Raw genomic sequence first — 12,004 nt, 5'->3', positions numbered from 1 at the left:
AACGTGGATTCATTCCTCATCTCCTTAAAAACACTGCTCCATCACGAGGAATCCTTTCCAAACAATAACAAAGCGCGTTCGTTTCGCGGTGCCCGCCAGCCCGCACGCTGCCGTGGGTCCGGCCCGGCTCGGCGCCGTCGGGAGGACGAGACCCCCAAGTCAGCTCCCCTCCGCCCCAGGGAACGGGCCGCTCGCTGCCCCTGCCCCTGCGCCCGTCGCTGTTGGCAGCGCCTCCCCACCCCTGCATCCCACCGCCTCGGGAGCGCGCAGGGCACGGTGTCCTGGCTGTTAAGCGAGTAGTTCACCTTGAAGAAGTAATGAGCTTTTAGTTACGGCAGGGTTACGCAGAATTTCCTGTTCTTTCGTGCGTGATGCAAAAGAACTCGAGGCGTAACCGTAGATCAGGATCATATGGAAAAAAGGCATGTTCCTTTGAAATCGTTTCCTTCCTCACGCATCTTCACAGAAGCCACGGATACAGGGACTAACTTTTGGAAACTTCAAGCTGACTTGATTTAAAAAAAAAAAAAAAAAGAAAGATTAAAAAATAAATTAAATGCAAATGTGTAATCAGCGTTAGTCCATCTGAAGCAGGGGCGTTTCCTGCCCCATCATGTGTGCGAATTAAAAGCAGGTTTCAGGCCGCAACTGAAATTGGTTTGTGCGCCTCTTGGCATCGGCCACGCTGCCGTTTCCTGCCAATGTCTGCCCCCAGCCTCACCTGCCACAGCTCAGCCTTTTCATGTGCCTGACTAGGTCATGGCTTAAGCCCTTGGAAGTCTTTCTATTATTTTCAGAGGATTTTGGATCAGGCACAACAGGATTGCATAGGAACTTTCCTAAGCAATGCCCCACACTAACAAAGCCAGAAATGTTGCCAGATTGCCAAAGGATTGTATTACAAAATCCATGGCCATGGACAAAGTGCGTGTTTTAATCACATGCTGAAAGGCATCACTCTGACCTAGTAAGTATCCACCCGCCAAATAATAGAGGTTAGGGTTTAAAATGTGAAAAGTGTTTATTTTACTTGGATTTGAAGATGGCTGAATCACACTGATTCCGATTTGCCAGAATGATTTTACTCCTCAATGAAGTATAAAACTGCTGATTTGAAATGAAAAACGATGTCAATCAAGCAGATCTGGGTACTTGATAATTCCCACTAATCCACATGAAAATATTTATTTATATGAGGTGTAATTTCAGGAAATTGACAACTTAAAACACCATTTATGGAAATGGAATTCCCTGCCCTCCCGAGGCCCTTCCAACTTCATTTAATGTCCTCATCAGGAAAGAGGATCTTAAATCTAATTTTGCAATACAGGCTTCAGGATCAGAGGCAATGCTGTACTACATATTTATATTGCTGTAAGGACTTGTGGATTAAATGGAATCCATTACATGGATTTTCAGGTTTAAATATGTGCATTTACAGGCATAGTTTACAGATGTTATTTAGGCATGTAAGTACAGTCATGGAGATCTGCAAATTATTTTGTGCATAAACAATTCCAGGCTGCAAACATTCCAGAAATCCTAGTGTTAGTAAAACGTATCAGATCAAATTCATACATTTTTTACGGGTGTTCTTCAGAAAACTTGTTGCAGTGTTTAAGACTCCTACTTTCCATTTCAGTTCAATAAAAAAAAAAATCGAAACTTGATTATCATGCATACAGTATGTAGGAAGATGACACCTACTGGATATTTTTAATTTTGCAATTTGCACTACTTTCAAATGTGGAATAATAAACCGAATTCAACTTTGTTACACAAGCATAACTCTGCTGAACTCACTTCAGTCATATATACAAATTCAGGAAAATTTGCCACATTGTTTCTAGGGTTAAATGCAGTCTCAACTTCTTTGTAAGTCTGGGGGTTAAATCCTGTTCTAAGTAAATTCATATTAATACTCCTATAAAAAAAGTTTTCTTAGTTGGGGACTTCTGCAATTTCTTGTTCATAAACTAACATACAAATTAAGCAGAAAGCTCCTTTATTTGCCTACATACATTAATTGTTAAGGGCAAATAGTCCTGAACTCCAAGGTGAAGGTTGTTCCACGTATCGTCATGGCTGTGTGGACCTGACTTGGTAAACGTGTATACCCCATGACAAGGCAGTGCAAAAGAACATGCCCTAGGAGCTGTTTCATAATAAATAAGAACTTAATACTTGAAAATGCTTTCTGAATAATTTTATACACCTTCTATATCAGGCTATGAGTCAAAAGTCACAGATCAATTTATTTCAACAACAAATATAAGTCAGGGGAATTCTCTGATGTTCTATACAGCATGTGGCAGAAGCTTGGGGTTTTACTCTCAGTCATGTAAAAATTATTTTTGGGGGGTTTTTTGACAGCTCAGAGTGGTCAAAATCGATGTAATTTTTTCAAAAGCTATTAAAATTTTTCAGTTTGAGATTTTTAGAACAAGAGGAACTGCATAAATACAAATTATCAAGTGCAGCATCTGATGGTTTTCTTGCGCTACTGCTGTGGAAGTAGCATGCGCTGAAATAACTGGACATAAAGCAATCTTCATTATCTTACGGAATGGTAGAACTGCATACTTTCTATACCAGTCTGCCGAGGCCACGTGTAGGGTCTGTGCCCATATATGATGGCCACATCTAAACCCACTTTTTGGCCAAACAACTTTTGCGTTTTTAAAATTCTTCCTTTTGCTTAAGTGCTCTCTTGAGCCCTTCAAGCAAAAGGCTTTATTGGATTAACACCAGTGCTTACTTCGGATATTACAAAATCACATGGGCTTGCAAAAATCACATTTTTATTACTAAAAAGAATAAAAATGCCATTTTTTCTAACTGCAAGATCCTGAGAAGCTTTAAATACACATATCTTTGCCTTGAAATGCCACAAGTAGATTTAGCGTGATACAATAACAATAAATTTTGTAAGAATGAAAAAAAGTTGGCTGCTAAGAAAAAGAGTGCAAAATGTGCAAATATGTCAAAAATTCGTTTTAGTTTGCAATGAACGTAGCAATCCATTAACCATTTCCAAATTTCATTTCTCCTTCCCAAACACCTTTTGCGGTGAATTACCCGATGCCGTTTTGCATTCCTATATAAGGAATGCATTCCATATATAAGAATATTTTGCATTCCTTATATAAGAATGTATGGTTTTGCATTCCATATGTAAGAATAAAGCTCTGTACAGTATATCTGTCATTTTGTCGTAACAGCTTTTTCATTACAGTCAGTAAGGATGTCTATATTTCGGACTGAAACAACAACCAAGAATCATGAAAGGAACGTCAAGTGGATTTTCTTCTCCTAGGATGATATTCTAGCATAAAAGAGACCAGTGTATCTGCGTTTTTTTAAAAGCCAGGTATCGATGTTTTATTAATGCAGGCTTTGGTGGATTCAGCCTGTGGGTGACGCCCGGCTGTGCCGTGGTGAAGCTGCTCATTACCTCCTGCGGAGGACAGCTTGTGTCATCACTTCTGCCTGCCTGACCGCAGCATTCGTGGCTTGTCACTGCGTGCGCTGCTAATGAGGATGAACTGCCAGCTACCGCCGATAGATGCGCAGACTTTCCTACATCTAACCTGTTGTTCTGCAGTTTGGTATAGATCGACTTCCGTATGTGGCACTTCCAGTGTGGTACTTCAAAAATATTTAAAGACTAATGCATGCCTACTTAAGGTTCAATGGAAACTATTTACACTCACATGACTATTTTTAATATTATAATGAAAGACATCGGTAGTCTTTACCCAAGAAAAGTTTGTATCTCTGTCTTCTTCTGAAGAGAAGAAGCAAAAATCAAGATGACATTTGAAAAGCTAAGGAAAAACCTGTAAATATTGTTATTGACATAGGGACCTTGACGTAGGGTTTCCCTATAAAAATTAATGTGTTTAAGATTAGTTATTGTATTAAGTTGGGGTTTTATTCCTTCTCTACAGCTAAATGCCATGGGCTTAGATAGCTTTTCGTAGAAGAAGCTAAGAAAGCAGAAAGCAATTTACTCATAGTAAACATATGACAAAATAAATTGTAATAAGTTGTTTGCGTGAAAGATCGATTTTGATTTCACGTCTGCGTGAAGTGACAAAGTCTGTAACATATGAGCGCTCACTGTTTCCCTCAGTGGAGGATGGCATTTTTATGCTTGTTATTTGAAGAGAATGCTCACTTGGAAAGTTCAGAATGCCTAGAAGAGTTTTCTGTCTTGACAAAGCAAGGCATGCACTGGAGAGTCAAAACACGGGCATGAGTCTTGGGTCAGCTCTGACAGGAGACAAGACTCACATACATGCATCATCTGCATGAGGAAAATCTCTTAGTTCTATAATTTTCCCCATATTCCTTTAATGACAAACTTCCTCATTCTCTTTAAAGTAAAGAGATTATTGCAAAGAAACGGGTTAGACCTTGCTGTTTATGGCTTTACAATTTTCTATGAAACTATGCAGAGAAAGAGCCTTCGGGTTTTGCCTCCTATGAAAAAAGTGTGTAAAGAGAACAAATTATATTAACAGTTGCTCACTGGCATATTTAGCTCATTTCCTGACTATGACCAGCATACTTAGCAAGCAGACAAGAAAAGAAAGACACACAGAATGTATCTAAGGACTGCAACCCCTTTCCTGGTGTCTCTCTGGCTACAGGAGAGATGTACCCGCCTGCCATGGTCCTTTCTCAGCGAGGACGGCAGATGTGGACACGCTGTCTGCTTGCCAGGCAGAGCTCTGCTGCCCAGCTCCTGCCAGGAGGTACCGTGCCTAGGGCAGCACTCACTTTTGGCTTTCTTGGCTCCAGCTCTCCTCTGTGCTGGGGCCTTTGGGAAATGCAGTACTTAAGATCGCTCCTCCCTGATCCTTCACCTACACTGGTTTTGTTGTTGTTGTTTTGTTTTCCAAGCACTACATGGAGAAATGTCTGTCATAACTCACCACACACACGCACACATTGTGGCTTCTGCTGCAGAGGTCTGCCTTCTTTTCCAGAGCTGTGAACTATGTATTCCAGACCTGATTTAAAGACTTAACTGAGCAAGCAAAAAGAAAGAATGGTTAAAGATACTTTTTTTTTTTTAATTACTGCCAAGTATGCCTTTTGCTCCTGCCATATTGTTTGATTTCTCAAGTGGATCTTGCTAGAGATGGGCAATATCATGTGCTTGCCTGTTGGGTATCATACCCTTTCTTAACGGTTTCACCAGCATCCCCCCCAATCCTGTTGTTAATCCATGGCAGAAAAGGCAGCATGCTTTATTACAAATGACATACTCAGTAAAAATAACTCTGGAATGTTAAAGTAGTAAAATATATTTAAAATATCTCAGAGTAGATGCTAGAAATTTGTCCTAGGAATTGATAGTCAATATTTTTCTGGATTTTAATATTAGTTTCTGTTCTGTAGATGTTCTTGGCTATTATCTTGTGAGCTCAATATCTATTTGTTCACAGAAAAATGTGTCTTTCCTAAAACAGGTGGGGAGCTGGAAAAGCCTGACAGCCAGTGCGGCTCATTTTTTTAAATGCCAGACAAGGATTTAGAAATGGAGTGCCTGACTGAGAGGGAGAAATAGAAATGATTGTGATATTTTGTGTGGAGTACACAGAAGAGCAAATGCTGCCATCATAGCAGTTTCTCTGACCTCAACCATACTTTGTGTTATACAGCTGTAAATGTCATAAATAAAATGGAGATCCAATGTTAATTTTTAACCTCACTAATGAAAATTTTCCCTTTGGAAACACAAATTAAATAGCAGCTGTACATATAGAACCTTGCTCTATATGTTGTTTTTTATAGCTAACAAAAGTAATTACATGTTACACTCAACTTTTTTTCCCCTTACAAGGTGATGCATGGTTGCATGCGGTGAGTTGCACAGCTGAAAGGCAAGACCTGGCTATTCTCATTCAATAGACGCAAAGCAGAGGCCTTGTAGAACTGTTTCTCTCAGATATTTAGCAACAAAGTGAAATAACAAAGAGCAAGGCAGGTTCCTTCAGCTCTGGGGCTCGGCATTCATTTTACCATTTGTACTACGTGTTTTGTGAAAGACAAAAGTGGAGAGAATCGGAATTACACTGGAAACTAGACATACCACAGCAGAAAATGTGGTCTTCCTTAAAAAATCCTTGTTTGTGGAGGAAATCCCAGCTGTGGAAACATTAATATCCCTGTCACGACTGGGCTGACCTTGTCAGCCAAAGCTGTCCTCCGCTTCTCAGTAGGACTATGTTCAACGGTACCAGTCTTGAGGTTCACACTGTAATTGCCAGTCTCGCTGAACTCCACTACCAGTAGCAGAAAAAAGCACAGTGGAAAAGCTCAGTTTTCTGAAGTCACATGCAGAACAACCCTGCCCCTAGTTCCCCTGCCCTTTGCATATGCAGTCCCAAACGGGAGCTATTTGCTAATCTGTGGGCTACTAAATTTAGCTAGTTCCTGATAACTGAGAACGGTTCATAGGCCCGAATTGTACTGCTGGTCACCAGTGAGACCACTTCAAGCTAGTTAACACCAGTTAGCTAATATAAAACCCGTCAAAACCAACTGAAAGTGCCAGCTGCTCTGTATTGTAGCACTTTTATTATTAATGAAGCACACTGGAAAGAATGATTTTCTGTTTTTAGCTAAAATGGCACATCTCTCTGGATGATTTCAGTCTTCAGAAGAGCTGATCTGGGAGATATTTGTTCACAGAGAACATGTGAGAGACAAAAGTAGAGAGACTCTGAAATTATACTGGAAACTAGACCTGCCACGGGAGAAAATGGGGTCTTCTTGGAAGATCCTCCCTGGTAGAGGAGGATCCTAATGTTGCTCCCATGAAAAGCCTTCAGCAATGTGTTTGTAAATCACTGAATCTGGTCGGCAAAAGGACAGTTCTGAGTATTAACCATGCACGAGGCTGGGTTAGAGGGATTAGTGTAACTCAGACTGCATATAGCTACCATCTTGATGAGGGGGTGGGAAGAAGAGAGTAGTCTTGTCTCACATGAAGTAGAGCGTACGTGATTTGTAGTATAGTGCAAAAGAAGGTTTGGAGCTATGACCAGTCTAGCCTTTCTTGTCCCAGGGAAATCCAGACCTTAGTATAAACGTGATAAATTCATGGGGTGAATTTATGGGTGATAAATTTCATGGGGTTGGTGCAGAAATCTGGACTAATGTCCAGCAGACTTTTGCCTGATGTTGAAGAGTTGAAGCTGGACATCCAGTCAGCCTCAATTCCTGTTAATGGAGAGAAACAAGCTCATTCAAAGGCATTTCGGCTCTTTGGTTTTATCACCATCTTGAGATGCCTGGGGTAGGATTCCTCTCAGCTGACTGCTATCTAAAAGCCTACTCTGTGTTAACTATCCAGGCTTCTGGGGAAGTCAATGAAGAGACAGACACCCACTGTCGCAGACACTTGTCTTTGAAGAGGTGGAATCCTCCAGAGATGTCAGAGAAGACATCTTCTCATTGCCTGTCTAGGGAAGCTGAATGGTCCCCAACCCTTCATTTGACTTAAGCTGAGTGAGGGAACTGTACCGCTAAGGGCTGAATAGCACAGTCACCATCAACGATGAAAGAAGTGGCCTCGTAAATTTTGGGAGGGCACTGAAACTAACCTGACTGATTTGTTACATGCTCGTATGGGTGGCTCCCGTTCCCACACTGTCCCTCTTAACTGCAAGTGATACGGAGCACGGATTTTCTGTTTTATGAACCAGTTTTATATTTCAAAATTGAGGCATTGAAAATATAAAAATTCTGAGCAATTCAAGTATTTATTTTTAAGATTAAATATTATTTGCATTGCTATAACATGTATATGTATGATATGCATGAGATGTAGATTATATGCATATATTACAAAGATATGCTGTGTACTACATTTGCAAAGAAAATCCTAATCAGTGTCCTGTTTTCAAAACATTGTCATAGCCTTTTTTCCTTTTTCTCTCAAGTTTATTAATGAAATGTGGTTTTGTGAAGTGTTTTGATTTTGATATTTCACTTTCCTACAGGATGGGTTCAACCTGGAAAAAAAAAATCATCATTCTGCTCTTGTGGGTTAGTCATAGACTTTAAAGGGAGTATTTATGAGCATGCAATCTAAAGTGCTGCATAACAGGCTGTGAAATATCAACCAGTAGTTCTTGTACCTAAAATAACTCATGTTCTTCAGAGAGAGATTCAGCTTTGTTTTGAAGATGGTGAGGAGCAAAGAATTGTTTTCAGAACTTAACGCTTGACTTCTAAACAAAGTTTTACTCCTAGTTAGCAAATTCCTTGAAGCTTCCCAAGGTGGTATCGAACTCTAGCATTGGCTTTGATTAGAGCCACGTCAAATATTTGCGTTGGAACCTGACTCCGCATGAACTTTGCTCAGCCTTATGTTCCACTGCAATGTTGGTGTTTAATAAATATTCATGAAAACCATAATTCCAGTTTTGATCAACATTGGTTTCCTATAAAAGCCGATGAAACTTGTGATGTAAATGTAAAGCCAGCTTGATAATGACTCTTTTGGCTGAATGTCTCCTTTAGACTTGGAATAAATGCAACTCTCAGGATATTTACAGGTATGAAGACAAAAGGAAAAACTCATGCAAATCCTTATGAATCAAGAGAGAGGAGTTATGCAGAGCTTGAAAGCTCAATTCTTCTGTGATAGGAGAACTTCACATCCAACAGCGAAATTTAATTTCAGCCTGCTTGCTCGGTTGGTTGCACTAACAACTGGAAAAGCCCATTCAGTACAGACACTTCAAAGTGCATTTCCAGCCAGCCCCTAGATGCTTGGTGGCCTGGCCAGAAGATGGCAGGCGTGTTTTGTGGGAGGAAGGAAAGTGTGCCAACCAGACAGGTGTTCTGGTTGTAAGAATAAAATAACTCACAGTCAAGACTAGAAACGTTAACATTATTTTCATTATCCTTGTAATGCTTGAACTGTAAGGTAACAAAACCTGCAATGATTTACAGCTGTAAATGTAAATATAATGTAAACATATGTACAGGGGGAGGGAAGAAGTGCTCGGGGAGGCAAGCCCCTCTGACCGCACTGGCATCACTGATGTGGGACGTGTTCCTGAGTGACACAACACGGTGCCAGTCTGGCACGTGTGCTGCCCCGCATTTAGTGGCTGGCTCTAACAGCAGTTCTGAAAAAGCCCCAGAAGAATCCCACAGAATTAGGTTACAAGTATTACCCAACACCTCCTCCCAACTCTGGCCTTTCTGATCCACCATCCACTCTCGCAACTGGCAGGAGGTATCTTTTTCTCGCCTTATGAAATTATAGTGAATTATAATCTGCTCGTAATTCTTTGCTTTGCTCTGTTACTATTTCCTTCATTCCTTCCATAACGTCAGCATGGGGAGAGGCAAGGATACGCATGCAATGAATTTAGATACTGCTTTACAGGCTGACACTTTCCCCTCTCAGCTGTCAAAGACCGGCAATTTCTCAGACTGCAAGAAAAAAACCCAGAACTGCAAGCAGTCCTTTTACTTCCTTAGAAGTAGAAGAATTCTGCCTACATTCCAGCTGTTGTAACTGGATAAAGCTCTTAGTTTATCAACTAATTTCTGAGTTGGCTAGAAGTGCAAATTGAGGAAAGCAAGTATTTGCTTCCCAGTAAGGGCCAAACATTCAGTTTCTACAAAGCTCTTATTCACTGACCTGGCATTCCTCAGTGTGGAAATATGCCATAGAGAAGACAAAGTTGAAGAAATACACATAATGCTTAGAGCAAAATTTCATGATGCTCATAATGTTTCTGAACTTATGGGAGATCATTTCACAGTTTTTGACCAGAACTGCAAGAAGTGTGACTTTCTAGACCAAGGAGCTTTACTGTAATTGTAAGATACTCCACTTTACTAGAGACATGAATTGCTGGCAGTGATTTTCATTTGTAGGCTTTAGCTGATCTTTCAGATACCCTCGGCACAGGTCACTGGTTTCCCCAAAGGTCAGGACAAGGGTCTTGAAAGTGATTATATTTTGTAATGGAAACTGGCATAGGGAGCAAAGGACGGGGTTGTGAAGAGATGGGGTAACATTACATGGACATTTGTCAAAGGTTTTAAAGCCAGACATGTTGTATCGCTGTAATCCAGCTGAGATGTCACAGATGTGTCAATAACTGAAGCCAAGTCATTGTCCTCCAGGACAGAATGAGCCTCCTGTGTCAATGGAGGTGGTAACAATAATGCTGAGGTAGCTACGTGAGAAGTTGCTACTAGTGAGGAATCCAAGAGTCGTAAATTAAGAATTTGATTAATTGTGGAGGTGCATTTTCAACAGGAGATTCAAAGGCTCAAAATGTTTCCCATTGCCACTGACTTTTCTGGGCGGCGATATTGTGGGCTTCAGTCTACAGTTATGACCTGCGCACACTAAGCCACAGTAGTGACTGTATGCAATGGCGCAGAAGTGTGCGATTTGAGTATTGCTAACGCTTGCATTGGAGTCATTGGACCAGGTCACCCAGGGACTACATTCGCTTATGGACCAGACAGAGGATGGATCCCCTGTAGAAAGTTCAGTTTTCCGTCATTGCTCAGAGTGGGCTGAAACACTAATGCTGTCCAAAAACTCCAGTCTATACAATCACTTTGCTTGCCGTGGAGCTAACCAGCGGGGAAGGATTTTTGGGAAAGAAGGCTGATACAAAAACAGAACATACCACAAAGAGGAGAAAGGGTTTTTTTCCATGCATTTCATTATGGCTAAGACTTTTGTTAGCCTGATTTCAGCATATGCTGAGCAGCTAGGATTGCAGTGAACAAGGAATGAAACAGAAGCTTTAGATGTTTCAGTACTCAAAAGTACATGTGGAAAGGGTACAGGAATGATAGGTTTCTTCTGCTTATTTGAAAATACTGCAGCCTTACAAGAAGGTTCAAATATTCCTGTGAAGGACGGTGTTATACATGAGGTTGAGGAAGAAGGCATAACCCCTTTATCCCCATTACTTCATGTAAGAGAAGATTTATTTCTTTTTGTTAAAAGCACTGCAGCCTTCAAACCAAAACATATCCATATACCAGTTGATTTTTTGAGAAAAAAATGTCCAGTGGTGATCACATTTTCTGCATTACCTTTGAGGGCAGGAAAAAAAGAGGATGACATAATATGCAGTAAAGGATTATTCAATGAGGTATTACAGAAAGCTTTCCATCTACAAAGGCAGCTCAGCATAGAGATGAGCTTCCTAGTGAGTTGTGGAAATTCTGCCATTCTAATGGCAGAAAAACCAAATTCTGGTTTTTCTAATAGCAGGGTAGAGAAATAGCCAATAGGAATATTCTTGATGCTTTTTACCCTGGTATAGCAAGAGTATGGATAGTCATTATTCATTTCAAACTACTTAGCATATTGATACTTCTGATACTAGCAGATGGTGATGAACTGAATCAAAATTGTACTATGAAGTACTATGAATACTTATTTTAATAACTTGCATCAGTGTATTGACTGAACATTCATAATTAATATCTACATAGAAAATGACAGAGTGTTTCTAACATTTGTATTAGGCCACTATGATGTGTTCTGTTCTGTTCCTTTCTGTTCTGTTCTATTCTATTCCATTCCATTCCGTTCTATTCTGCTGCACAGCATCGTTTCATGGTGCATTGAACTGGAAAAGGCATCCTGCTGGAAAAAATCTGGAAGGAAAAAACGCTGCCCTTTTACTGGCTGGGCAGTTCCTCAGTCCAGCTCAGTGTTTCCACACAAGCCATGTGCCAGTACTGCTTTTGAAGAAACGGTCCTGGAATTGCAGCCTCAGTTTTCCCCAGATAAAAAAAAGTCTGCAGATACCAACTATGGAAAATATATTTGTCTGGCATGACAATTCTTACAAAAGGATCTTTATTTGCACTGTCAGCACAAAATATGCCGTATTCTCCTTTCTGAGAGCAAAATTCTTGTTCCCTACCCAGACTGTGATTAAACAGGATTCACTCCCTACTGCTCAGTGCTGTGAGAACCCTTTTCAAA

The 12,004-nt window shown here is 40.5% G+C and overlaps 1 long non-coding RNA gene across 4 annotated transcripts in view; it reads right to left on the bottom strand.

Moving 5' to 3' along the window:
- Window positions 1-455: 455 nt before the first annotated feature.
- LOC142406831 (uncharacterized) overlaps window positions 456-12,004 on the bottom strand; it is a 33,506-nt gene continuing 21,957 nt past the window's right edge. For 3 of the 4 annotated variants that reach the window (XR_012774721.1, XR_012774720.1, XR_012774718.1), the window contains one exon: window positions 7,760-8,030. This is a non-coding gene — a long non-coding RNA (uncharacterized LOC142406831). Of the gene's footprint in view, window positions 510-7,759; window positions 8,031-12,004 lie in introns of those variants that run through there. The other variant, XR_012774719.1, reaches the window with a different exon arrangement.

This window comes from Mycteria americana, chromosome 2 (genome assembly GCF_035582795.1).
Source record: "Mycteria americana isolate JAX WOST 10 ecotype Jacksonville Zoo and Gardens chromosome 2, USCA_MyAme_1.0, whole genome shotgun sequence".
NCBI lineage: Eukaryota > Metazoa > Chordata > Aves > Ciconiiformes > Ciconiidae > Mycteria > Mycteria americana.
This window is presented reverse-complemented; position numbering and strand designations above follow the sequence as displayed.